This window comes from Pelodiscus sinensis, chromosome 23 (assembly GCF_052426305.1).
Source record: "Pelodiscus sinensis isolate ZL-2025 chromosome 23, ASM5242630v1, whole genome shotgun sequence".
Classification (NCBI taxonomy): domain Eukaryota; kingdom Metazoa; phylum Chordata; order Testudines; family Trionychidae; genus Pelodiscus; species Pelodiscus sinensis.
In genome coordinates, this window is record NC_143074.1 from 23,838,866 (window position 1) to 23,864,092 (window position 25,227).

The 25,227-nt window shown below is 45.3% G+C and overlaps 1 protein-coding gene across 9 annotated transcripts in view; it reads right to left on the reverse strand.

Moving 5' to 3' along the window:
* Nucleotides 1–25,227, reverse strand: part of STRBP (spermatid perinuclear RNA binding protein) — a 107,161-nt gene that overhangs the window by 59,798 nt on the left and 22,136 nt on the right. The gene's annotated exons all lie outside the window — the stretch shown is intronic.

Consider the following 25,227-nt stretch of genomic DNA (forward strand, 5'->3'; position numbering starts at 1 on the left):
AAAACTGGTACGCCACTTATCCAATCAGTCACATTTCGGGGCACTGTGATTGTGTTCCATTATATGTACTTGATTAGTATCTCAAAACCCTGATCAGGATCATGGCCCGAAATGTGTCAGGTGCTGTACAAACATATAGTAAGAAAAAGCCCCTGCCACAATCTACCGATTGAAATTTACAAAGTAGGGCAGGAAAGTTAGCCCCAATCTAATGGGAAGTGAAATTCATAGGAGAACGCACAGCTAAATCACCTGGTGCCACTCTGAAAAGCTCACCCATGACCTCTGAGCCCCTGGCTGACACTGCACATCTCTGTACTGCTGTCCACATCACCACACAGACAGGAGCCCAAGGACAGTAAACCCTGGCAGACTGGGGAATAGCAGGCCCATGTTACAATACAGAAGGGTTATCTGGGGAGTTTCTGGCTGAGGGTGAGGGTGTTGGATGGGGATATAACGGAGAAATCAACAGTTTTCCAACAGTCCAGTGTTAGGAGCGGACGGGAAACTGCAGCTGGCTCAGGGAAGGGAAACCCAAGGAATCCAAGCCGGGCTCTGTTCTAGGCAATTTACATGCCTGAAAACCGCCCTTACTGTCCCAGTTCCTAGCACACTGGTGGCCCAGGCGCTCTCACACTTGAAGGTGAGGCCCTGCTCACCCGTGCAGGACACCATGCGGGACCTTCATCAACAGCTGGAGTCTGGCTCATTTTCTGTTCTATATATATTGGCAAAGCTAAAAATAAACACTGAAAGGAGAGCACAAAGCTCCTTCCTCAATCACAGGTCAAGAGGCACCATTGCTAAGGAGGCACCATGATGCAGCTGCCAATAAATGCTTGGTGAGGAGGGGGCAAAGTGATGGGGCGAGTAACACACGATAAAAAGGAGAGCATACAGGCTCAAAGCACACCATGGAAACCGAACTCAACTCCTAGCAAAGAACTGTCATTTCCGTCTCAATCCACGCCCCCCGCCCCCCCACGTGAACTCTTCAGAGACAGCTGCAATGGACTGAAATCCAGTTGGTAAAATCCAGCAGGCTGGCACGTGCTCGCTGTCTTGTGTGTTTCCATCCTGTACAAACAATATGCAAGATACTGTTTGATGTACAGGACCGAAATGCACAAGGAGACTGTTCAAGGTGAAACGTGCAGACTAGGTACTGGAGAAGTGGCTAGAAAGAATAGCAGGTGGTTTAACTACAGAGGTGTGACGGAAAAGTCTTCAAATGCTGTGCCCTATAGAGAGTCAAACACCTCCACACAGGGAGCAATACATTCGACGTCACTAGTCCCTGTTGAGGAAGATGTTAAGCAGATTTACAGGATTAATGGCATTGGGGGCAATTTGTGGTCTATAAATAGAGCCCTACCAAAATCAAAATCATGCAACACACATCATGGATTGTGGAATGTAGTGTCCTGCCGGGAAATCCGGCCTTTTGTGCTTGGCCACTATACTATACAGATTTCACCAGTGTTTCTCAAACTGGAGGTCCTAACCGAAAAGGGAGTTGCAGGGAGATCACAAGGTTATTTTAGTAAGTTCATGGTATTGCCACCCTTACTCCTGCATGCCTTCAGAGCTGGGAAACTGGAGACCGGTGGTTGGACGTTGGCCATGTGCCCAGCTCTGAAGGTAGCACCCCCCTAGCGAGAGCACAGAAGTAAGGGTGGCAATACTATACCCATGTCGTCCTTACTTCTGTACTGCTGCTTTCCGAGCGGAGAGCAGGGAGTGGCAGCGGCTGACTAACAACCCAGCTCTGCAGGTAGCAGCACAGAAGAAAAGGGTGCCAATACCATACCAGCCTTACAGCTGTGCTACTGTTGGCGGTATCTCTGCCTTCAGAGCTGGATTTCTGGCCAGCAGTCGCTGCTCTCCCGCTGCCCAGCTCTGAAGGCAGCGCTGCTGTCACCAGTTCACAGAAGTAAGTGCAGCTATACTGCAAACCTCTTACCAAAATGGACCGTCAATTTGGCAGGGCCCTATTGATAAAGGTCTCTCTCCGATCTCCAGACTTCTGCACCTGATACACCAGTGTAGCTATCACCAGCCTGCCAGTGAAAGATCAGGTACTGAGTGGGTTATGGGGATGGGGACAGATGTGTTTTAATTTGGGAGCGAGGGGGCGGGTCACAACAGGATCTTAGGAGAAGAGAGAGAGAGCCTGAGATGTATCCGGAGGAATCTAGCTCCTCAAGTCCTGCCCCACTGGCTATTTCCCTAGCAGCTGTGACTGCTCTAGTATTGCCAAGTGCACAAATCCACCTAAAGAGGCACAAGGAAGGGAGTGTTCTTGCCTCAAGTCAGGGCCTCTGCCAACTAAGGGCCCTGAAAGCCCAACAAGAACAGACATTGACATGGACAGTGGGTGAAGATAGGGCTGGGGGAGGTAAGCTCCCAGCCCCCAACCCCAGCCCCGCACCTTCAGATGAGGCCCCACTTCCACAGGAGCCAAGGTGCCTTCCCACCCCCACCCCGAGAAGGTGGGGTAATGCACCGTGCATCCCACACCAACACAGGGAGAGGAGAAGGGCAGGTGTGCACATGCGCACCAGACTCCCCAGCCCCAGAGCACGAGGATGGCAGGCAGCGCGTGATCATGCGGCCCCAGAGCACGAGGATGGCAGGCAGCGCGTGATCATGCGGCCCCAGAGCACGAGGATGGCAGGCAGCGCGTGGTCATGCGGCCCCAGAGCACGAGGATGGCAGGCAGCGCGTGATCATGCGGCCCCAGAGCACGAGGATGGCAGGCAGCGCGTGATCATGCGGCCCCAGAGCACGAGGATGGCAGGCAGCGCGTGATCATGCGGCCCCAGAGCACGAGGATGGCAGGCAGCGCGTGATCATGCGGCCCCAGAGCACTTCAACAGGGTTCAAAGAAGGACTAGATAAATTCATGGGGGTTAGGTCCATCAATGGCTATTAGCCAGGGTGGGTAGAGATGGTGTCCCCAGCCTCTGTTTGTCACAATTTGGGAATGGGTGACAGGAGAGGAATCACTTGATTCCCTGTTCTGTTCACTCCCTCTGGGGCACCTGGCACTGGCCACCGTCAGAGGACAGGATACTGGGCCAGATGGACCTTTGGTCTGACCCAGTGTGGCCATTCTGATGTTACTGGTCTTCACTTGGTATTGTCTGGCTCTTTGTGCCCAAGTCCCCCTAAAGCAGTAAAACGGGCAATATCTCCCAGCCTCTCTGGAGTGCTGGGTGGCTTTGATAGGTGTCTCAAGCTTTTCCTCTATGTTACTGATGGTCCCCAGCCCACCAAACCATCTAGTACAAGCTCTCCCTTCACACTAGGACCTGTTTCCATGCTTGTCACTTTGCCTTATCCTTGTCACTTTGCCTTATGCATTTTCCTCCCTCCTGCCCTCCGTCACAAGGTGCAGAGTCTTTCAGAGTCAGCGGGGGAAGGCCTCCGTCTGAATGCAGAGAATGTGCCTGTCACCATGGTCCTCGGGCCTTGACCCCCTTCCAGGACTGCTACAAGCTGCAGGTTATAGGTGACCACACTCTGAAAGCAGATGGATGAAAATGGCTGACTGAGCAAATTCGGGCCTTCACTGTGCAGACGACACTGTGTAGAGGGCACGCCTGCAATCACCTCTTGAGTTCAGAGAACAAACGTACCTCAGGGTCCAATTCCACAGGCACTGAGCTGTTTTCCGTATACTCTGAAAACGTGAAACAGCCTGAAAGCAAATGTTTACAGCTGTGTCCAGGGCTAATTTCTCTCTGCTGCACAGTGGACGTGTTATGCAGCATCAACCCTTCTCAATGCTAGCCAGGACAATGCAGCCATTCAGAGCAGCTCCAAGTGTCACTCGCAAGCAACACAAGTCGGGGAAGAGTCACCATTAGTCCAATTCTACCTGCCCTTTTCCCCAAAAAACAGGACTATGTAGCACTTTAAAGACTAACAAGATGGTTTATTAGGTGATGAGCTTTCGTGGGCCGGACCCACTTCCTCAGATCAAATAGTGGAAGAGAATTGGCACGACCATATATACTAAAGGGATATACTCAACAAAACTGTATCCCTTTAGTATATATGGTCATGCCTATATTCTTCTACAGTTTGATCTGAGGAAGTGGGTCTGGCCCACGAAAGCTCATCACCTAATAAACCATCTTGTTAGTCTTTAAAGTGCTACATAGTTCTGTTTTTTGTTTCAGCTACACCAGACTAACACGGCTACATCTCTATTACTTTTCCCCAAAAGTGAGTCATTGCGGGCTGAAAAAATGGCTGCTCTATGCTCAGATTAGGAAGGGAGTTCCAGACGACGGCCCCGTTTATCAACGTTGTTCGGGAAGACGACCACAAATCACCCCACACGATTCTGAACGCGTAGCTGGAGCTGTCCTGCGGTGTTCTTTCAAATTATTAATTGTCCAACAATCCTGCTCAGAAGCATCTACACAAAGGAAAACTTGCTGCAGTTCAGGCCCCGGGAGAGAACGTTTAATACAACCACTAAACAGAATGCTTTTTAAAAATTCAGATGCTGCTTTGAGAACAAGGCGCGGAGAGGAAGATAAACAGAAGCCAAGATTAGAGAGCCGCGCCTCCCCCCACCCCCAGCCTCGTGATGAGGAGCCAAGCACTGGGCTCGTTACCAGGCCCATGAGAAGGGATTCAGAGAAACGGCCGCCAATCCTCCTAACTCAGCCCCTTTGTTCGGCCACTAACTCACTCCGCAGCAGCTACACTGGGACCACTCTCCAGCTGCCACAACCACACCTGTGAGAGCAGCACTAGTGGAGAGGGGGCAGTTGGCACTGGGAAGGAGCGGCCACGAGGGCATGATGGTAACAGCTGCTCTTGCCTAGACTACACTATGGCTAATGCCACCATAGCCTCTAAGATAAACACGGCCACAAGTGACCTTAGGAAAGTCACTTATATCCATACCTCACTCCCCAACTGTAAAATGGGCACAAATACTTCCCCATCTCACTGAACGAGGTAACTCCTGCTCTCTCTCAACTGTCTCGACAGTAGGTCTGGCAATAACCAAATACCAGTGCTTAAAAATACAGTGCCTCTCAACAAAAGAAAAATCAGCAGAAAATGGGTTCTTGATCCTAATGTAACCAATTTTGCAGGGTCTGCAGCTTGCTTGGGCCTCCGTGCACAGCAGCATGGCCACTGGGAGCCCAGAAACGTTTCCATTCAATACCCCATCCTTCACAAGGAACGTCTGGCTTGGGCGTGAGAGGAGCGAAGGAAAGAGTTTAATATGCAGCCTGTACAACCAGGTTTGTTCCTGCCGCCGTCAGTTGCGTTTCCCGGACGAACAGATGTTACGATAACTGGCTTAGGAGATACCAACATGCAGCCCTTTAGCTGTCTTTACACACCTCTGATTGTTGAGGTGGCAGGCAGAGCAGCGGGTTTGCACACTCCGTGTGCACTAAAATTAACTGGCCAGCGGAGATGCCATTGTACCCTTAGAAAAGGGAACTTTGGATACTTTTGGAGCCTTATTACCCCCCCTCCCCACTGGGGAACGGACACAGGATCAAAGTACCCTGAACTCTTTAGTCATTCAATCCTCACTTCTCTCTGAACTGCTGCTCGGGCTGCTGGCCAGACCGTGTGAAGAAGAGTCCAGGGTCCGTGAGGCCTACACTTCAATGCTTCAGCAAGACTGAACAAGCCGGCAATACTTTTCTGGGGCACTAAAGCACCCTCTGTCCTTCTAAACTTTCCTTCACTCTAGCAAGGGCGAGAGAGGCATGGCAGTGTAAACAGTAGGTTGAAGGACGAAGCAAATAATCCTGAGACAATCTGCGTCCACCTCCACAGAGTTGAGAGCAGGGGTGCTAGAGAACGAATGCCTGCCTAGGAGTGTATGGAGGGAGGGTTCCCTAACTGGGTCCGGGTTTACAAGGTGGGAATCAGACCCAGCAGCAAAAAATACTGCAGTTTACGCAGCATCCAGTGAAATTAAGAGGGGTTTTTTAATATTTAAAAAAAAGAGTCCTGGAGCCTTAATTGTGAGTTAGTTTTAATTTCTGCTCTGCATGCAAAAGGCAGGTAATTTTTCATCACAGCACACACAAGGCTGCTTGGATCAGGAAAGGAGTATAATTCTGCAGTATAATTTTATTTCTGGCTTTCTGCCAAGAGTCTTTCTGGCAGCATCTACCACAGTAGGAAACTGTGTATCTGGGTCAGGAAAAAGAAGTTGCTTTTCAGAGCAGCTCAATACATTTGGCAGAATTGCTGATATTATAATTGAACTCTTTCAGCAACTCGTTTTATGATGCATCAAGACACCAATCAAAACAAGATCCGCAGCACTGATTAGCGTCAAAAGAACTGACGGAGAAAACAGACAAATAGTTTCTCCTGATTTTAAAAGTATCAACATGCTGAAAGGAATGGGGGTAGGAACAACAGTCCAGGAGGTTTCATCATGGGAAAGTTTTCAAACTAGTTCTGACCCTTCTCTGTGTGGATAAGTCCTTTCCTCTCCTCCCCCACAAAATGGCACAAATTCTGGTTTCTCCCTTCTACAACAGCATGCAAAGGCTGAAATCCCTACAAGTTTGGACATGTCTACACTGCAATTAAAAGTCTGTGGATGGCCCCTACCAGGAGACCCAGGCTCATGCTGAGGAGTTATTTAATTGCAGTATAGATGTTTGGATTTGATTCTGGGCTCTAGGACCCTGAGACGTACAAGGATGTCAGAGCTATTCAAGCTCTATACTGTACACACCACAATTAAACAGCCCCAAACCTGAGTCCAGCAAGTCTAAGTTGGCTGGCCCAGACCAACTACGTTAGACGTACCGTCTGACACAGACACCTCCAGAAAGGGAATGAAATTGTAGCACTGGGATACACCACTGATGGGTAAAGTTCCTGCTGGTCCCAATACCCCTCTAGAATCAACTGAAGTTAGTCAAGTCGTGAGAGTTTATTTTCCAGGGATGCCATTTCTCAGGAAACCCTGTCTGTATTAACCATTAGAAGCCTGGAGTTCTTCAGCCAGGTGAATGCTTGCAGAATAGTGCTAGAGTTATAGCTAGGAAAGTTCTTCCAATCCAAGTTCTTCAATTTAATAAAAACAAAACACGCTTAGTTTTTTTCCTCCTGCTTGCTTCCCACCCAAAGGAGAATTTTTGGGGAAGTGGTTAAATTCCATTTGTCTCCTCCTCCCCATTTGTGAGAGCAGAGTCTGGTAAACAAAAAATTGCTTCTTTCTGACCTCCGAACTCCCACTGCAGAACTGTTCCTTGTTCCTCTTCGAGGAAAATCTCAAGTTGGAGATTTCTGAAGCTTCGTGTACATGGTCCATGCACAAGTTCCAACTCACTTTGCAACATATGACAGTGCCGGGCATACACAGTGCCTGGAACAATGCACAGCAAATCAGGAATGACCACCGTTCAAACAAAAAAGTAGCGCATTTCACTGTCTCTCTGGGTCTCGCCTGATGAGGAACCATGCCTACCTCAATGCTCACAAGATTACATGTATCACTTGTTCTTCTGAAGCAATTTTACAGTTGAAATTTTTAATGCAAATGTGAGGGAATTCAAAGCAGCCATAGGTAAGCCACTTTGCATCTATAACTCACCTCAATCGGCAACCTATAGCGAAAAACCACTATTCATACACCATTCGTATTGCATCAACGGGAACAGTCTTAAACATTTTTAACAGGGCTGAAATAGATTTCTATAGAAATCTGATAGGATTTCTACAAAAAGTCCTCTGAAGTTCATCAGAATTTAACAAGAGCAATATCCTTTCAGTGGGTTTCAAAGCATTCTACAGAATTCCATGGAAGATAATTGTCTATGAAATTCTATAGGAAACTTTTAAAAACAGTTGTATTAGAAAATAATCTTTCTACAGATTATGTTAGGCACTTACCTGGCCATGTTACATCACAGCATCCAAGTGCCTTAGTCTAATGTATTTATCCCAAATGACACTCCAGTGAATTAGATCAAAGCTATTATCCCCACAGGGCTGGTGGGAAACCTAAGACAGAGAGACTAAATGACTTGCCCAAGATCATATAGGGAGCCTGTAGCAGAGCAGGAAATAGAAAATGGAGCCCTAGGTTAACACCTGAAGCCACCGGGCCATCCTTCCTCTATGAGGCTTTGCCATAACGGGAGAAGCAAGAGCTAAGTTCTGTTTAAACTACCCTCTGCGAGGCTGAAACTGCTCCTGTCCCCACCGGTTAACTGGAACCAGTAAGCATAAACCCGTTACTGGTGACGCTTACTGATTAACCTTTCACATCCCTACACACAACCCAATTCACCAGAGACAACTAGCACTGGAACTTCAGTGGGAAACCACCTTGAAAATCCATTCAGGTCTAGGGATAACACCTGGGCTGGATACTCAAGATACACCAAACAGGGTGAAGGAATTCAAAACTGGCTGCTGAGGCTTAAGTGACAAGGGGTCAATAAAAGGAGATCCATATGCACTGCTGCCTCCTCCAACTCTTTACAGCCTCGTGAAAGAACTCCCCATAGGGCAGGTAAGTGAAATAAAACACTTTTGGGCAGGGGCTGGTCTCATTATGGTCTCAAAGGCATACAGTAGGCATGACATAAATAATATAGCAAAGCACATTATTCACTGCAGATTTAAGTAGAAAACTCAATATCAAACTATGAATAGAATCACCAAGAATTAAAAAGCAACTTCTAGCTTCCAACATGCTAAAGCAGGGGCAGGGAAACTTTGTGTTGGGGCTACTGACCAACAAAAATCAGATTGGGGGCCGCACAGAAGTGATAAACCAAAAAATGCCACCCCTCCTGGGCCAGATCCAGGCAAGCCAGGGGCTGCATTGGGCCCCCGGGCCTTAGGTTCCCCACCCCTGTTGTAAAGTGTGGCGTTGTGCTCTTCTATGCAGCATGTACTAAGGAAACCTGGAGTCATTTCAGCGCACACATCTGCCCATGGCCCCAGGAAGTGAAGTATTAATTATGAAACCGCTAACATCCAAAATGAGCTGTTCTGAGATTGACTGGCTTGTTAGACTACATCATTTACTGCAGAAGATTGTTCACTGGAAGAATGATACCTAAATAGCACTGGAAATGTGTACTAAATGTCATGATACAACAGGAGCAAGATCTGCTTTTATTTATGGTTTTTACACTTTTCACCAATTAATCGGGCAAAATGTTGTAAGGCACCAATATAAAAATACAGCAGAAGGATATTGGCTAAAACCCAAATTTGTCAATTTAATTCCAAAACCCTTCTTGGATTACTAGGAATATGGCTTTTCCAGTCACATGCTAAATTTCAAAGACAATTTTTTTCTTTATTATTGTACATTAGGCACTCAAATGTATTTTCAATTAAATCAAAGGGTGCCAATAAGCTCCAAGCTAAGTCAAAATATGGATACCTCAGAAAGAATAAAATTATGTATAGCTTTTAAGTTTGCTCAACAATCAAAAATTGAAAGAAGCTTCAGGGGGTAGCCGAGTTTGTTGTTTTTTCTGTACAGACTAATGGTCTGGTAGCACTTGATAGACTAACAAAACATGTAGATGGGATCATGAGCTTTCGTGGGCACAGCCCACTTCTTCAGATGACTGGAGTTTACTTCAGATAAGCTCCGGTCATCTGAAGAAGTGGGCTGTGCCCACGAAAGCTCATGATCCCATCTACATGTTTTGTTAGTATATAAAGTGCTACCAGACCATTTGTTGTTTAATAAAAAATTGGTCAAAGTTAAAAGGGGAAAAGTATGTGCAAGAGAGATTACATCCTTACAAAGTAAGATAATGCCAAGTGATTCTAACATCACACCTATTTTAAACCATCCTCCCCCCAATTGCTTAAAAAAAAAAAAAAGTAGCCCACATCACAAAGTTGTTACCCAAATTCAGCTCTTAGATTACAGGCTCCTCAGGTAACAACATATGGAACAGTGATATGAGATCACTAGGCCAAGTACTTAGTCCGTCCACACGTCCATTAAACATGATTTATTTATTTGTATGAGGGATGCAATTCCTCACATGTTAGGGGAAGACATTCCCCAATGGTCTGGTTATTCCATCAAGACCCACTGCAGGATTCTCCTGTCCCTTCCTTCAAAGCATCCAGTACTGATTCTGGCAGAAACTAGAAAGACCAGTTCAGCAGTAGGACCCGGTGTGACAAGTCTTATATAACAAACCCAGATGATCCAAGCTATTTACAACTAGCCATATATTTAGCACAGAATGGAATGCAACTCTCCTTTCATTAACAAGGCTGCAAAACTGCGGAACAATTTCTGCAGCAGCATCAAATCCAGAAGTAACAGGAAGGTGGGCTCCACTCACTCGGATGCATTAGCACTAAGGAAGGATAGGTGTTAACAAAACTCAGGTCAAATCCTCCAAAGAAGGGTGAGAAGAGAGCAGGAAGGAGAAGAGAAAGCACCAGAGATAGTTTTCTTTATTTAGGAGACACAAGCCTGCTCCGAACGCCACTGACTCTAATGGAGTCACTTTGGGCACTCCACTGAACTCAAGTATTACAACCACAAGGAAAAAGGCAGACGTGTTTTATTCACCAGTTCCTGAAACATTCAGTTAAACACACTATGCACTCCTCCTGTTACATTCACTCCTAAAACATACTGTTCAAATTCAGCATAAAAATAAAACTATTTTAATTAACTTCTGAGGCGGTCTAGACTGCAGGCTTCTTTCGGAAGAAGCTTTTTTTCCAGAAGAGATATTCTGAAAAAACTTCTTCCAAAAGAGAGCATCCACACACAAAAGCGCATCGAAAAAGCAATCTGCTTTTTCAAAAGATAGCGTTGATTCAGTGTAAACGCTATCTCGCATCTGTGATTGCCATGGACGGAGTGGCCACTAGTGCACCTGTGCTTTTTCCTCTTTCCTCTTCTTTCGAAAGAACTCCCTCTTCCCAGTCCCCACACACCTTTTTCCAGAACATCTTTCTGAAAAAGGCTTCTTTCTTGTAGAGAGAGGGTTTCCAACGCCAGGAAAACCCCTCTGTTCTTTCTATTTACTTTCAGAAGAACACGATTGCAGTGTGGACGTAACTCAGGTTTTGTCGGAAAAACAGCCGTTTTTCTGACAAAACTCTGTAGCGTAGACATACCCTGAGAGGGGCAGCCGTGTTAGTCTAACTTTAAAAACAAGTAGTCCTATGGCACCTTAGAGACTGTTATAGGACTACTTGTTTTTAATTAACTTCACCAGTTGTCTCATACTCTAGGGCTGTGTCTAGACTGACAAGTTTTTCTGCAAAATCATCTGCTTTTGCGGAAAAACTTGCCAGCTGTCTACACTGTCCACTTGAATTTCCGGAAAAGCACTGACTATCTCATGTAAGATCGTCAGTGCTTTTCCGGAAATACTATGCTGTTCCCGTTTGGGCAAAAGTTTTTCCGAAAGACTTCTGCGCAAAAGGGCCAGTGTAGACAGCACAGTAGTGTTTTCTGCAAAAAAGCCCCGATCGCGAAAATGGCGATCGGGGCTTTTTTGCGGAAAACCGCGTCTAGATTGGCCACGGACGCTTTTCCGCAAAAAGTGCTTTTGCAGAAAAGCATCCTGCCAATCTAGACGTGCTTTTCCAAAAATGCTTTTAATGGAAAAATTGTCCGTTAAAAGCATTTTCGGAAAATCATGCCAGTGTAGCCGTAGCCTAGGTGTCACTTTAATTATTCCAACTGCCTTTGAAATAAATGTAGATTAAACCTTTCAGTTGTAGAACAAGCCACAAAATGGCCTCAAAAGAAAAAAATCCAGTGCTCAAGGAGATGGGAAAGACCCCCTGCCCCTCAACTGTACCATAAACATTAACCTGGTTCTCTGTACACAAAAATCTAATAGTGTCTAGTTATGATCCTTGAAAAGAGGAGGAAGGGAAAGATTTAACTGAAGAGCTCACAAGCTGGACCGCTTGTGAATCAGAGAGCCAGGCACTAATTGCTCCAGCCACTAATATCAAGGGAACCGGAGGTTAATGAGGTGCAGTAGGAAAACAGCAAATAGCACATGGGGGCAGGTCACTCTGCTTTTTATGGCTGGCACTAGCACACCCTCTGCTATGACTATTACAATGTAAATACTCTAATTAAACCATAGGATTTGGGACCCCGGTTCTTCTGTGCTGCACCCAAATAAAGAAAAACTAAATCTTGCTTTCAGTTACCAACATGCATTTGCATATGTGAAAAAAAACTGAATTACAAGACCCCGCGTTTATTATTTTTTCAAGCCCCCACTTGACCTTAGAAACAGAAATCTAAGGAGCTATTTTTCCCCTCTAAATTACCTCCCTGCACACAATAGCTGAAGTTGGCATTTTTAGAACTGCAAATCCACACTGGTTATTTTGCATCTCTTTACCATTCAGCCAGTTTAAACATTATTGAGCCGTCCCTTAAACGCATTTTCTAGCATGTCAGTCTCCTTGTCTCAATGGTTTTGTGCATTTTTAAACAAAGGGATAAAATTAAAAGGGAAGTTAAGAATTCTGTGGCCAATTGTCAGAAAAACTGACACCAGCCTGATTCTACAAAAACTCTACAAAGCAGCCGCGTATATTCTTCATTCATAATTAGCCCACACCTGCCCCTGGACTCGCCTGCGTTCTGTTCCAGCAGGCTATGTACGGAACACAAGGAGAGACCGCTACTTCCCTCCTGTTTAATTAGCGATTTTATCAAAGAACATCTTGCTAAGAACACCAGGATATTAAAAGCCTGTTTGAGCCTTGTGCAAACTTCGTGGAGTATGAACAATCTTGCAAACCCTTTTATTATATCCCCTCAGTCCAGTATGCAGTGTTGAGTCTAAGGCTAGCGAAATTAACAAATAGGGATGTTAATTATTGGTTAAGTGAATAGTCGAGTAACCTAATGAATTCTTATTGGTTAGTCGACTATTCTATATTCTTCAGGGGCAGGGCTAGCAGCCAGTGCGCTCTGGACCCACTCCCAAGGAGTCCCCCGCCACTCTGCACAGGTGCCAGAAAGGAGCTGGTCTGCGAGGAGAGCCAGTTTAAAAACCAGCTCCCCTTGCGGACTGGCTGCCTGTCACCCGGTGCAGGGTGGCAGTAGCCCCTGTCTGGGGCGGGGAAGGGAAACGCACGTAGTCTATACTAGCATTAACCCATAAGCTTTTGCTTATTGGATAATCGGTTAATCAACTACACTATTACATCCTTAATAAATTCCTCCGATTTTTTTCACTTTGGGCAAAAAAGGCTTTATGCTTTAGGTTAAGGGGGGGGGGGGGTCTGTTAAAATATGAGGATGAATCATGGGACTGTTCATACAACTGTTACCTGCATGGCCCTGAAGGAAACCAGGGTTAGAACTCACACTTAATTACAGCATAAATGCTGGAATCAAATGCAACTTACAAAAGGGACAGAAGAGCTAAGTTCAGATTGTTCCCAGACAGGGACGTTTTACTGAACATGTGATGACAAATTATCTTCATTTCATTGCTCTGGGTGATGTGGAAAAGAACATAGGGGACAGAAAGCTTATTCGTGACATTACTAAAATGAGAGATAAAAAGGAGCAGACTGGAGCTGCAGAGCGTGGGTTTTGACCAGAAAGTTTGGCTGAAAAGCAGACATGGTAGTGTTACACGTACTGGACTGGACACCAAAAGTCCAGTTACCACATGGGATGGGGAGAAATATCTTCAGCTGGCACCAGCCCCTGCTCAGCCAGGTCCCCCCTCCTACCTGCATCTCTTGGGCAGGCAGGCAGCAACCTCAGAGTCAGGCTGCTGCTCCACCACAAAACAGAGGGAGCCCAGCTGTGGGGTGAGGATGAAAAGGAACATGTGAGGAGGAAGTGGGGAGGGGGAAGAGCAGCAACTGATGGCGGGGCTTGGGGCTTTGAGGGGAAGAGGCGAGGGGGGGGCGTTGATTTTGAGAAGTTAGAAAGCTGCCAACTGCAGAGGAAAGAGAATAACAAAGGGAGTTTGGCAAGGTTAGAAACAAGAAAAAGGTTGTTCATCACAGAAATGCACACCGACGAAGTAATCTGAGAAGGCACCTAAAGGAGGAAGAAACCCAGAAAGCAATAACGCTCAGGAACGACCTCGGAGGGGATACTGGACCAAGTGGAGATGGCAGCTGTACATGGGGGCTCTAGCAAAGACCTGGGACTCAGAAGAACCGGGCTCTATGTCTAGCAGTATGGGTAATCTTGGACAAGTCAATTAACGGCTCCATTTCCTGATGCATGAACTGGCAGTAGTATTTGCTCACCTGTACATACAAAGCTTCAAGAGACTAAAATGAAAGTGGCTATGTGGGTGCAAAATATCCCGAGTTTGCAATGAGACATGGTAAAAAAAAGCCACTTCCGTTTCTTAGTGCACATACAGCAGAGAGAAGAGCGCCTGCCTGAGGACCGTCTGTGAGCTGGATATTATAACAGCAGCAGCAGCATTACTTGCCAGTCTTCCTAAGCCCCAGACAGAGACCGACAAGCCGAGGGGAGTTCGGTGGAGAAGAGAAACACAATTTTTCAATGACCCAGATAGAGGCCTTGAGGAAAAATTCAAAAAGCTCCGGGTAAGAGCTTGTCTAAAAGAGCTTGTCTAAGGGGGAGGAAGGCACAGCAGACCAGGGCTTTGAAGAGAAGATATGGGGAGGGGAGGAATCAAGAGTGCCACAAAGACATGAACGACATGGCCCCCCTCCGGGGAGACTGAGGCTGTGGAACACTGTCCCAGGGCAGGTGTCCCCATGCTTGGGGCACTTCAGATGAGACCAGACTCGATGTGATAGAATGTATCATAGGCCATGCTGCTGAACGGACTCCAAGGGGAGATGGAATAGCTGCATTTGAGGAACAACAGGCATTAGGGGTAGTGAAATCCAGGATGAGGACCTGGAGGGAGGGGGATTAAGTGGCCCTCCCCATATTCATGAATGGATCCTGAAGTTGCTACTGCCTAAAGGCCTCTAAGCGCCCACGTAAACTTCTGAGTATCTTGCTGGCAGGCTAGGTGGGTAGCATGGAGAACTCCTCTAGTCTCGACAAAGCCCCTGGGGCTTGTCCCGTTTGGAAGAGAGAAAGGATAATGCTAACGGGGGTCAGCTGAATGCGTGCACAACGTGCTGGAGGATGCAAAGAACTACACAAACGGGATGTTATTTAGCCTGCTCCGGTCTACACTCAAGCTGCGCTATTAATCCCTTGTATGGCATTAATTCAGCTAAGCGAGAGAAAAACCCTTTTGGCTAAAATCTCTTCTACAGCCTGGCACAAGGGAATCCCCATGAAGCACAGACTGCAATTCTTAGCAATTGTTAACATGGCTAGAAATAACCCAGAACAGGTGCTTTTAAATACATTTAATTCTGATTTGTATAAACAAATGAGCTTTAGTCTAGCATGGGCTGAGAGCAGCAGAAGAGAACTCTTACTGGCCTTCGCCCCAGCGCCACACTTTGGCGGGGACGAGGGACTGTCTCAGGCACATTCCTGTCAAGCTGGGTCTAGGCAGGAACAGGGAGCTGCTCACCAGAAGGTGAGCAATGCAACCTGAGGGTGGGCTCGGGGTTCTCCCCAGCGCTAACCACTGCTGCTCACTCTGCAGGATGCTGCCTGCAGGCTCAGGCAGATGGCACAGCACTGGAGAAGCTCATATCGCGCGTTGGCACCCCAGGAGGAGAGAGAGGCAGTTTAATGATGAATGCTCAGGTGACATCACCCCGTGACTCCAGAAGCCGTGGGCAAGGACCCTTGCCTTGATCCAATTCTGCAGCCGGTCCAGTTGCCACATTCGACGCCGCTCTCTTTGGCCTCTCTGATAAGGTTGCCAACACTAGAGCAAGCTGCTTAAAAATAAAGGACTCAGGAGACTAAAGCAATGGCATAACCAACCAGCAGGTCTATAAGCTACCTGAGGTCCCACAAGTGTGTAGGGTCCCACCTCCTTGCCTTGTCTGCTGGCTGAACTGCGGAAGAGCCTAGGCGAGCCCTTTGCTTTTTCCTCTCTGAAATAAGGATGTTTAATATTGGTTAATTGAATGATTGAGTAACCTCATGAATTCTTATTGGTTAGTCGACTATTCTGTAGTTCCAGGGGAGATGGGCAAGCAGCCAGTGCACTCTGGCCTCACTCCTGAGGAGCTCCCTGCCACTCTGCGCTGGAGTTGAAAAACCTGCTCCCCACATGGACCTCTGATAGAGAGGCAGCAGCGCGTGGTGGAAGCAGCCCCTGCCTTGGGGGGAAGGGGACCAGACCCATCACAAGCCAGGACTGAGCCAGGCTACTGGCCAGCCTTCTAAAAAATGTACTGGCCGGGGTGGGGGAATGCATGTAGTCTATAGCATTAACCAATAAGCTTTTGCTTATCGGTTCGTCGACTGCACTATTACATCCCTACTCTAAAAAAGCCCCTGAAATATTTCAAACAGAGAAAATCAGGAACTGAGGCTGTGATGTGCAAAGCTATTTAGTGCACTTGGATGCCCCATTCCCCTTCCTTTTGTGCCCAAATCCCTTAAGCAGTTTGTGAAATCGCACTACATCCTTTGTGCCCAGACTTGCATTAACTGTAGCAGAAAGTCCAGGGAGGATGTTTGATTTTGTGGCTCATTGCACAACCTAACAAATACGTGGTCATGCCAAAGGCAAAAAGTGGATTCTGACAGAGCTCCGTCCGGACTCAGACCCCACAGCATAGGAATCAAGACAGAGCGCTCATATCAAATGGGAACTAGATGAGCCACTTGTAATTTTAACTATTAAACACAATTTTTTTTGCTACTCTCCAATAGCTTCAAGATGTGCTTTAGCCTCTCTACATTGTAGATCAGCAGCTCTCAACCTTTCCAGACAACTATCTTGCAGACCCAAGTTTTACTTCATTTAAACTACTTGCTCACACAAATCAGACAAAGATACAAAAGTGTCAAATTACCATTGCATAAAAACGGCTTCCTTCTTCATTTTGCCATGTAATTATAAAACAGACCAGCTGGAATATGAATTTTGTACTTACCTTTCAGGGTATAGTATACAGAGCAGGGTAAACAAGTCATTGTCTGAATTAAATTTTAGTTTGTACGGACTTTTCCAGTGTTTTTAGGTAGCCTGCTGAAAAACTAGGCAAATATTTATATTGTTGATGTACCCCCTGGAAGTCCTCTGCCAACCCCCAGGGATGTGTGCACTCCTGGTTGAGAACCACTATTGTAAAGTATCCCCAGGATACTCTGTCAAGAAATTATACTCCAGCTCAGTGGAAAAACTGAATCTTTGCATCAGCAGGTCTTGCAATCAATGCTTCAGAGGCACCCATCTCAGTCCCCTATTGCAGGTAAGGCACCATGGACAGAGTTCTATCTAGTGTGTAACGGTTAATGGAGAGTGTTGAAATTCCATTTGCTAGGATGAAATATCTGCCCAGACAGCTTGCATGCAAGTTTTAATACACTGACTAAGCATCAATTTTTCAGAATCAGACCATTTCCTTGTCTTCTGCTGCCTTGTTCAAAGTTGTCTGGATGCATCCGCACAAGTTTGTCATTTACAAAGAGCCAGGAGTAATTTACTGACAAAGTCAGTCACTCTCGACTCCACTGGAGCATGAAGATATTACCCCTCCCTTCTGCATGATCACTAAGTTATTGCTGAAGACAAACAGCATTGATGGGAATTTGCTTTGTGATCATCACCTGTTAGCTGTGCCTGACACCAGACTAAAGAGTAGATTAAACAGGTCTATCCCAGAACAAAGTATGCCAAGAATTGCTGTTAAAAGGCACGCAGGATTTTCAGAAGAGACTAGCCTTTTTGGGTGCCCAAAAGCTCAAAGCGTCCAGGTTTTCAGAATTTTTTCAGAGTCAGAATCCCTTTTTAGGTGACAAGTTAGGCACCTAAAATCATGATCACTGTTCAAAAGCATGGCCAGTGGGTTTTTTTTCAAAAAAACAAACAACAACAAAAAAATCAAACCACCTCTAAAAAAAGAAAACAAAAAGAAGCTATGAAACCATGCTTTCTGGACTCCTTTGTAAATAGTAAGGAGCACCGATACAAAAGCCCTGAATCTCCTATATATTTGACAGAGTCTAAAACTCCTAAATGGTAAGAGCTAGGACCACCAAATGTGGTATACAGTTTCCTCTTACCACAACTTAAAGCAAGTGTCTGGTTGCACCAGGACAATGAGATGTGGCTGGAATGGAATTGCTTCTCTCAAAACCCTACAGAAAACAGCAGGTCAAAGGGACTGGCCTAGGGTACACCCCCTTTCCAGGATGGCCCCGGCCACAAGCCTCCAATCCCCCAGGTGCCCTTTGGGCGGGGGGGGGGGGGAAGAGGGCCTGAAGCTCCTCCTCCCTGGATTTGTATGGGAACATTGCTGGCTGTTCCTTTTTGTCAGGGAGCGAGGGGAAAGTGCACAGTTTGCTGTATTCCTTGCTCTGGCTGGGGAGTGCAGGGGGCAGATGAACCTGGACCCATCCTAGCTAGGGTACATTCACCCCTCCCCGGCTAGGCCTGTTGGAGTGGCAGCAGCCATGGAGAAGCGTTTCTCACCTGGCCCTAAGATGCTGCAGTGGGAGGGTGCTTAGGTAGTCCTCTCACCCTGAGGCAGCCTGAACCCGCATCCCAGCCCCACCCCAGAACAATGATTTAAATTGAGTTAAGGACCTGACCAACAGTGGGTAAATCTTCTACCTCTACACTCAAGGGTGTGGAATGTAGCAGCCCACCCAGTTCAGGTCTCGTTCAGACCTTGGTTTCCAGGCGTCAAACCTGTAAATGAAACCAAGTTCCACAGCTTCTCTCTCTCAAGTTGGTTTTTGAAATTGCTTTGTAATAGATCCAGTAGTGAGTGCACAGGCACTTGACTATATTATTACAAAGCAATTTCAAAAACCAACTTGAGAGAGAAGCTGCAGAACTTGCTTTCATTTACAAATCTGACACCTGGAAACGGAGGTCTGAACAGAGACCTGAACTGGATGGGCTGCGACATTCCACACCCTAATGACACAAAAAGCTAATCTCCAGGTACTTAGAACCCACTCGATTAGGCTAATTTCGCACGGACACACTAACTGAAAATATCCTCCTCCCCATTTTTTTCCTTCTCTTTCCCTCCCCATCCCTTCTCTTTCTCAGCTATTTACTTGTGCCCTAGGGTGTGTCCACAAAGGCTCAGAATATCATCTACATTTTTTGTTTGTCCCTGAGGTGCTGCAGGACTATTCATTGTTTACATTTTTTTAGTTACAGACTAACAGGCTACCCCTCTGAAGCCTGGAAAGATGTATTTGCAAAGCCTGAAACTGATAGGATGCTGACTGAAACAGAATCATTGCATGACTTCCTAAGAAGGCTCTCTATGGCCATGCAGCAGGGATATGTCGGTTTCAAACACAGCGGAGACTGATATTCCACTGTAAGGAGAACAGTCCTCTAAAAGCTAGAGAGAAACACACTGACACATGCAACTTATTTCATTTGTCAAACACTTACCAGAGGCAGCTGCCCAAGAAAGCGACATGCTAGGTAGGACCCTCTCAACTGAAGTGTCCACGGGAAGTGTCAGTTAGCCAAAGGAGAATTAACGAAGGAGTAATTGCAACTAAAGAGTGGGGTGCTGCATTCTCCTCTTTCAACATTGCCTTCCATTCTCCCACGTGTTACAGTATCCTCTCGCCTTCATTTTCCACTTCTATACATTACCTATGCTGACATCCCTTTCCATATCCCTCCCAAATCCAAGTCTTTTACACTCCATTTCTTACCGCTACCAATCTCCTGCCTTGTGTTACTTTTGACTCTTTCCTTGCACATTCAGAGTTCAGCGCCTTGTCCAACACCACAATAGCTGATGTATCTGAAACAGAGCACTACACACTGCTTAAGCTACCATCTTAGGCCTGCAGCAGAAGAGGAAAGCCTCCTGTATTTCTAACATCCTCCCTCGACAATGCTGCAGCCGGTACCCGACTGTCTCATGAGAATGGAGGAAATGCTGCCTATTGGCAAATACATGTAGTTACCAAAGATCACTGTTCGAATAATGACAGTAAACTGCATGGCTGTTCGTGAACTACTAGCACCTTTGAGCTGTTATAATACTTGGGAGCTGTGAAGCACCTTCCCTATTTGCTGACGTCCTCAAAAGACAAAGCATTAAGTCACAGGGGACAATAAGTTTTCCAATTAGAAGTACAACTGTAGTTTAATTAACACACTTCTTCTAATAGGCTGACACAAAGTTGGTTCTAATAAACCATTTCAGAAAAAAAGGGCTGTTAATTAATATACCATTGTTTCTAAAAATACAGCATCTTCCAATGCCCTGGAGCTCCAAGCCAGTTAAGTCTGTGACAAAGGCTAAGACACTCAAGACTGTACTGTAGGAACATCAGAATGCCAAGGCAGGAGCCAGGCTGGTCCAGCATACTGTCTCTGTCCAGATGTTTCAGTGGAAGTATGCCCTGGCCCTCCAAGATCTGTTCTCAGTAAGCTACTGTTTGTGTTACATACACGTGAGCCAACGCAACAAAATGTTTTTTATTTAATTTACTTGGTTATTTTCATCTGAAGAGCAGCACTGATGTCCTCTGTGAAAGTAAACGACGCTCCAACTAGCCAGGTCTGCAGAACACAGTTAAAGAAAAATCAAATTACGATAGCCAGTAAACATTGGCCAGGTGTGTCTTCAGCACATGTAATTAATAAATCGTGCTAAAGTATGGTTAAGGATTTTTTAAAAGCATGTATTTGGATGTTTACATGCTGCAGTAAAAGAGGGTCTCCCTTGGTTCTCTGAATGCCCTTGACAGTATTTTTAAAAATATATTAAATTGACAAAGGAAGACCAACATCTTACCTCGACAGTTCTAACTGAGTGTGCTGACGCACAGCTGCAGTGATCAAAACTGAGCCATTATCTCTCCATCCCATTAGCCCAGCAGAGTTATGGGAAAAGGAGCCAAATTGTGAACAAGTTTCTTTAGAAGGATCTATTGCTGATGGTGATTCTTGGCTTTAGGACCACAGGCTGAGGTTGCAAGGAAGAGAGAAAATGTCATGCTCCCTGGAAATTGAACCAATTCTATAAGGAACATCCTGGGAAAAGAACAATAAACCCAGCAAAGCTATTTTTACAGAGTATAAAAGCAGCTGAGAAAAATCTTGTTACATACTTTTTTATTTTTAAAGAGAGACTTCCATGGTTGTATTAGTTCATTTTTGCTAATCACTCATTCCATCTTTCTTTGGCAGATCTTTCTATCATTGAATTGGTCTTGCACTCCAGAAAAATCATGTCCACTCTAATTATTTTCCTCATGAATTTCTAACTACGGACTCTTGAGTTTTGACTTTTTACCACTGTCAATCTGCCACTTATAGCCTTTCTATCATCTCAAATTGCTGGTGACAGCTCCTTTTCAGCTTTGACTCTCTCTAAATTGCACACACTACTGTCAATTCTCTTAATCCCCTCTCGCAGGTGAGGCATTCATCCCTATTTTGTCACCCTCCACCACAGATGCAACATACATTTGCTTTTTTTGCCCCTATCTTTTCACTCATGCTTTTACAGAGCTTAGAAAGATTACGCCCAATTCTGGGAGCACAGGTGTACAGTAGCAAACAGTTATACATTTCCATGTATCAGAGGAACAGATTTCCATGTATCAGAGGAACAGTGCATGTTACACGTGCAAATTGCATACATGACATTAAAAAAAATTGCAGCAACAAATTCAAAGGAACTATCAATTTCACAAGAAAAAAAATCCCAATTTTTGTACCCACTACTGTTACGCATGTAGTTTGAGACTTATTAAAGAATGAATTTAAAAAAATCTCAGAATGGTTTTCTGTGAACACTTCACAACACTAAATGGTTGAACCATTTCCCCTGGTAATGCTGTGCTCACCTCCAACAATACAGGGTGGAGAAGTTTTTTTTTAAATCAGAAGATGATATGAGTGTAAAGTCACAAAATGGTAACAGGAAGACAGTTGCCAGGTGCAAAATCTGAAACTATTAATTCATTTTTTTTTAAATCAAAAGCTATTTTTGTGGTTGATGACATCCTTTTGTGTGTTAGAGATTGGTCACAGGATATGAAGCATTTTACCTCTCCATCAGAAAGTTGGGGACTTAAAGTTGGTATCACATGTTCAGCAGGCTATATGAGTATGCCACGTCACAAAAATAGAAACTCATGTGTTAATGAGCAACAATGCATCTGCAGAGATTTGGAAATTAACACACTCCAGGAACAACATTTGCTATTGTTTCTTGTCCCGCTCCCCCCCCCCCCCCCCCTTTTCCCCCAATGGACACTGCAGGTGGCTTTGCATTCTGAAAGAATGCCATTTTCACTGTATGCTAGCTTTTCTAGATACCTTCCTTCTTATCTTTACAAGCAAATCAGAACTGGACCTTCCCACCGTGGCATCTGTTAAGCCCTGTACTTAAACTGCAGATGTACAAATAGATAGCAAGACATTCAACTTCTAACTGAACACTTGTTCTTTAAAATTTTATCTTCTTGAGATTGCACTGAGAGAATACATTAAAGGAAATGAAAGAGCAAAAAGGTGAGATAGTTTACAATTTATTTCCTTTAAAAAAATAAGTCAATGGACAGTTTTTAATTTGGCGCTTTCCCTGAAGCATTTGCAAAAATGGCAGTACTGGTATTCGTGTATAAGTACCAGAAAATGAAATTGTCTAGTTTCACTTCACTGAGTGAAGTACAATAAAGGAAAGGAACAGCTTGAATGGTGACTGGATTTGATTTTTAAGATGCTGTGCCACTGACCCATGTTATTTATTTTAACCAAGGTAAGGAATGAGCCTTTTAAAAAAATCTGCTATTGCCCCTTTAAACAGTAAACTATATTTAATATTTATAATCACAGTGTGAACTTGAATATGGAGGATTATTTTCTCAAGAGCAAAAAATAGTGGATCAGGTTGGTCCATATAGGGAAGTTCTCAGATAAGTTATAGTCCCTAAAAACAGATGATCTGCAGGATACCAGAAGCTTTCACATTCCAATACACAACCCATGACAACCAGTGAATTTCAAATAATGCTTTTTACAGGGACTCAAATGTTACTGTTTTATGATTTCCAACGGCTGTACGTTAGGAGATGGAAGGTTGTGATCTGCATACAGCTGCAGTAATTCTAGCCATATCATGTCCTAGTAGCCTGCAAACCGACTAGGACCATGCCATAATATATGGCTTAAAGGCAAATGCAACAATTCCAGATAGCTGTGTGTTGAGAACTAAGTTTAAACACTGGCTGGATTTCCTCTTTTGGACTCTCTCCATCAGAACATAAGGCAAGGGGGGGGAGGGAGATACACAAATCCGGGGAGCTTTATGGGGAAGGGAAAAGGTGCATCATTACATTGTCTCCATAGAAAAAGAGCTGCACATCTCTCCTGACAGCACTCGCTGTACAGCTATATTAATCCACAAAGCCTGGTTAATTTCCGAGAGCAGTTGTGGGGGAGTTTCTATCTCTAGGGAAGGAGATAAATGTAAAACCACAAGGACGGGGTCAGAGATTCAAGAAAAACTTGCCTAGCAGAGTAGGCAGGTGACACAAACAGTCCATCTGTGGAAGTAATTAGCATTCCTCCCAGCCTTCCCCAGGCTGCCTCTGCAGCCCAACAGTCTACAGTAGACTAATATTTTTAACAGTGATGAACAGTAAATTGAATGAAACGTCCCGCAGAATGACAGAGATTACACACCGACGAGAGCAGATGGGAAACTACTTCTCCATCTGCTGGTAAGGAGACAGCATTACTCAGTGCTCTACAGCCATACAGTGGGAGTATCTCTTTTCCAGGTGGAATGAAGGAGGGAGGGGCTGGAGGGGACCCCCCCCCCCTCCACCACCTGTGAAATCACTTGTATTTGGAGTGTAACTTGAAGCATTAACTAAGCCTTCACTAGAGGGCAAGGAATGTACCACTCAGCTGTGATAGTTTATTCCAAGCACACACACGGGTGACTGAATGTTGCTTTATCTACGTACAGGTTCTTCAGATTCTGCATGCGACCCTAAACAATGCGGCTGCGTCTAGACTGGCAAGTTTTTCCACAAAAGCAATCACTTTTGCGGAAAAACTTGCCAGCTGTCTACACTGGCCACTTGAATTTGTGCAAGAACACTGACGATCTAATGTAAGATTGTCAGCATTCTTGCGCAAATACTATGCTGCTCCCGTTCGGGAAAAAGCCTTCTTGCGCAAATGTATTTGCGCAAGAGGGCCAGTGTAGAGAGCTAAAAAGTGTTTTGCGCAAAAAAGACACGATGGCGAAAATGGTGATCGGCGCTTTCTTGCGCAAAACTGCGTCTAGATTGGCACGGACGCTTTTCCGCAAAAAGTGCTTTTGCGCAAAGCGTCCGTGCCAATCTAGATGCTCTTTTCCGCAAATGCTTTTAACAGAAAAGTTTTTCCGTTAAAAGCATTTGCGGAAAATCATGCCAGTCTAGACGTAGCCTTCATGTAACCATGCTATCACAACACCACAGATATACCTTTATGGAGAACCGGTGGAGGGAGGGGGAGGTTTGAATTAGCACTGCCTCAGAATGAAGTCTGTGGTCTGCACAAGAAAAGAGGAGGGAGACTTTACTAAAACGGGAGGTAACTCATGTTAGTGAGTCAGGTGAGCTGAGAACTTTCTCCACTCTAATACTTCCAGTCGATACGCATTGGAGGATCTCAGAGTGCTTTACAAACATTAAGCCTCAACCCTTCTCTCCCTCCCTCCCTCCCCAATAAGTATAATCCCCATTTTACATTCAGGAAAAAAGAGAGTTAAGTAACTTGCCCAAGGTTACACTGAGTCAGAGGTAAAAGTGGGAACAAAGCAACTACTCCTTAGTGCTAATCCCACGCTCTAGGCTTTGGAGACGATCCCTTCTCCCCGTCCAGCCTTTCACTACATTAATTAGGCTTTTCAGTTCAGTTTGGAACAGATTAATTAAAACAAATCATATACAAATTTTTTTTACCTATTGACTCTCACTCTCGTAAAAGCACTAACCACAGGGCTGATCCGGGCAAGGCTACCTCAAAACAGCCATGCAAACTCTTATCATGAATCAATGCACAAAGCTAGCTGTAGGCTTATGGAAGTCAAAATAGCGGCCAAACAACTGGACTCCATTTATCTAAGTTCTGCTTGTGAATC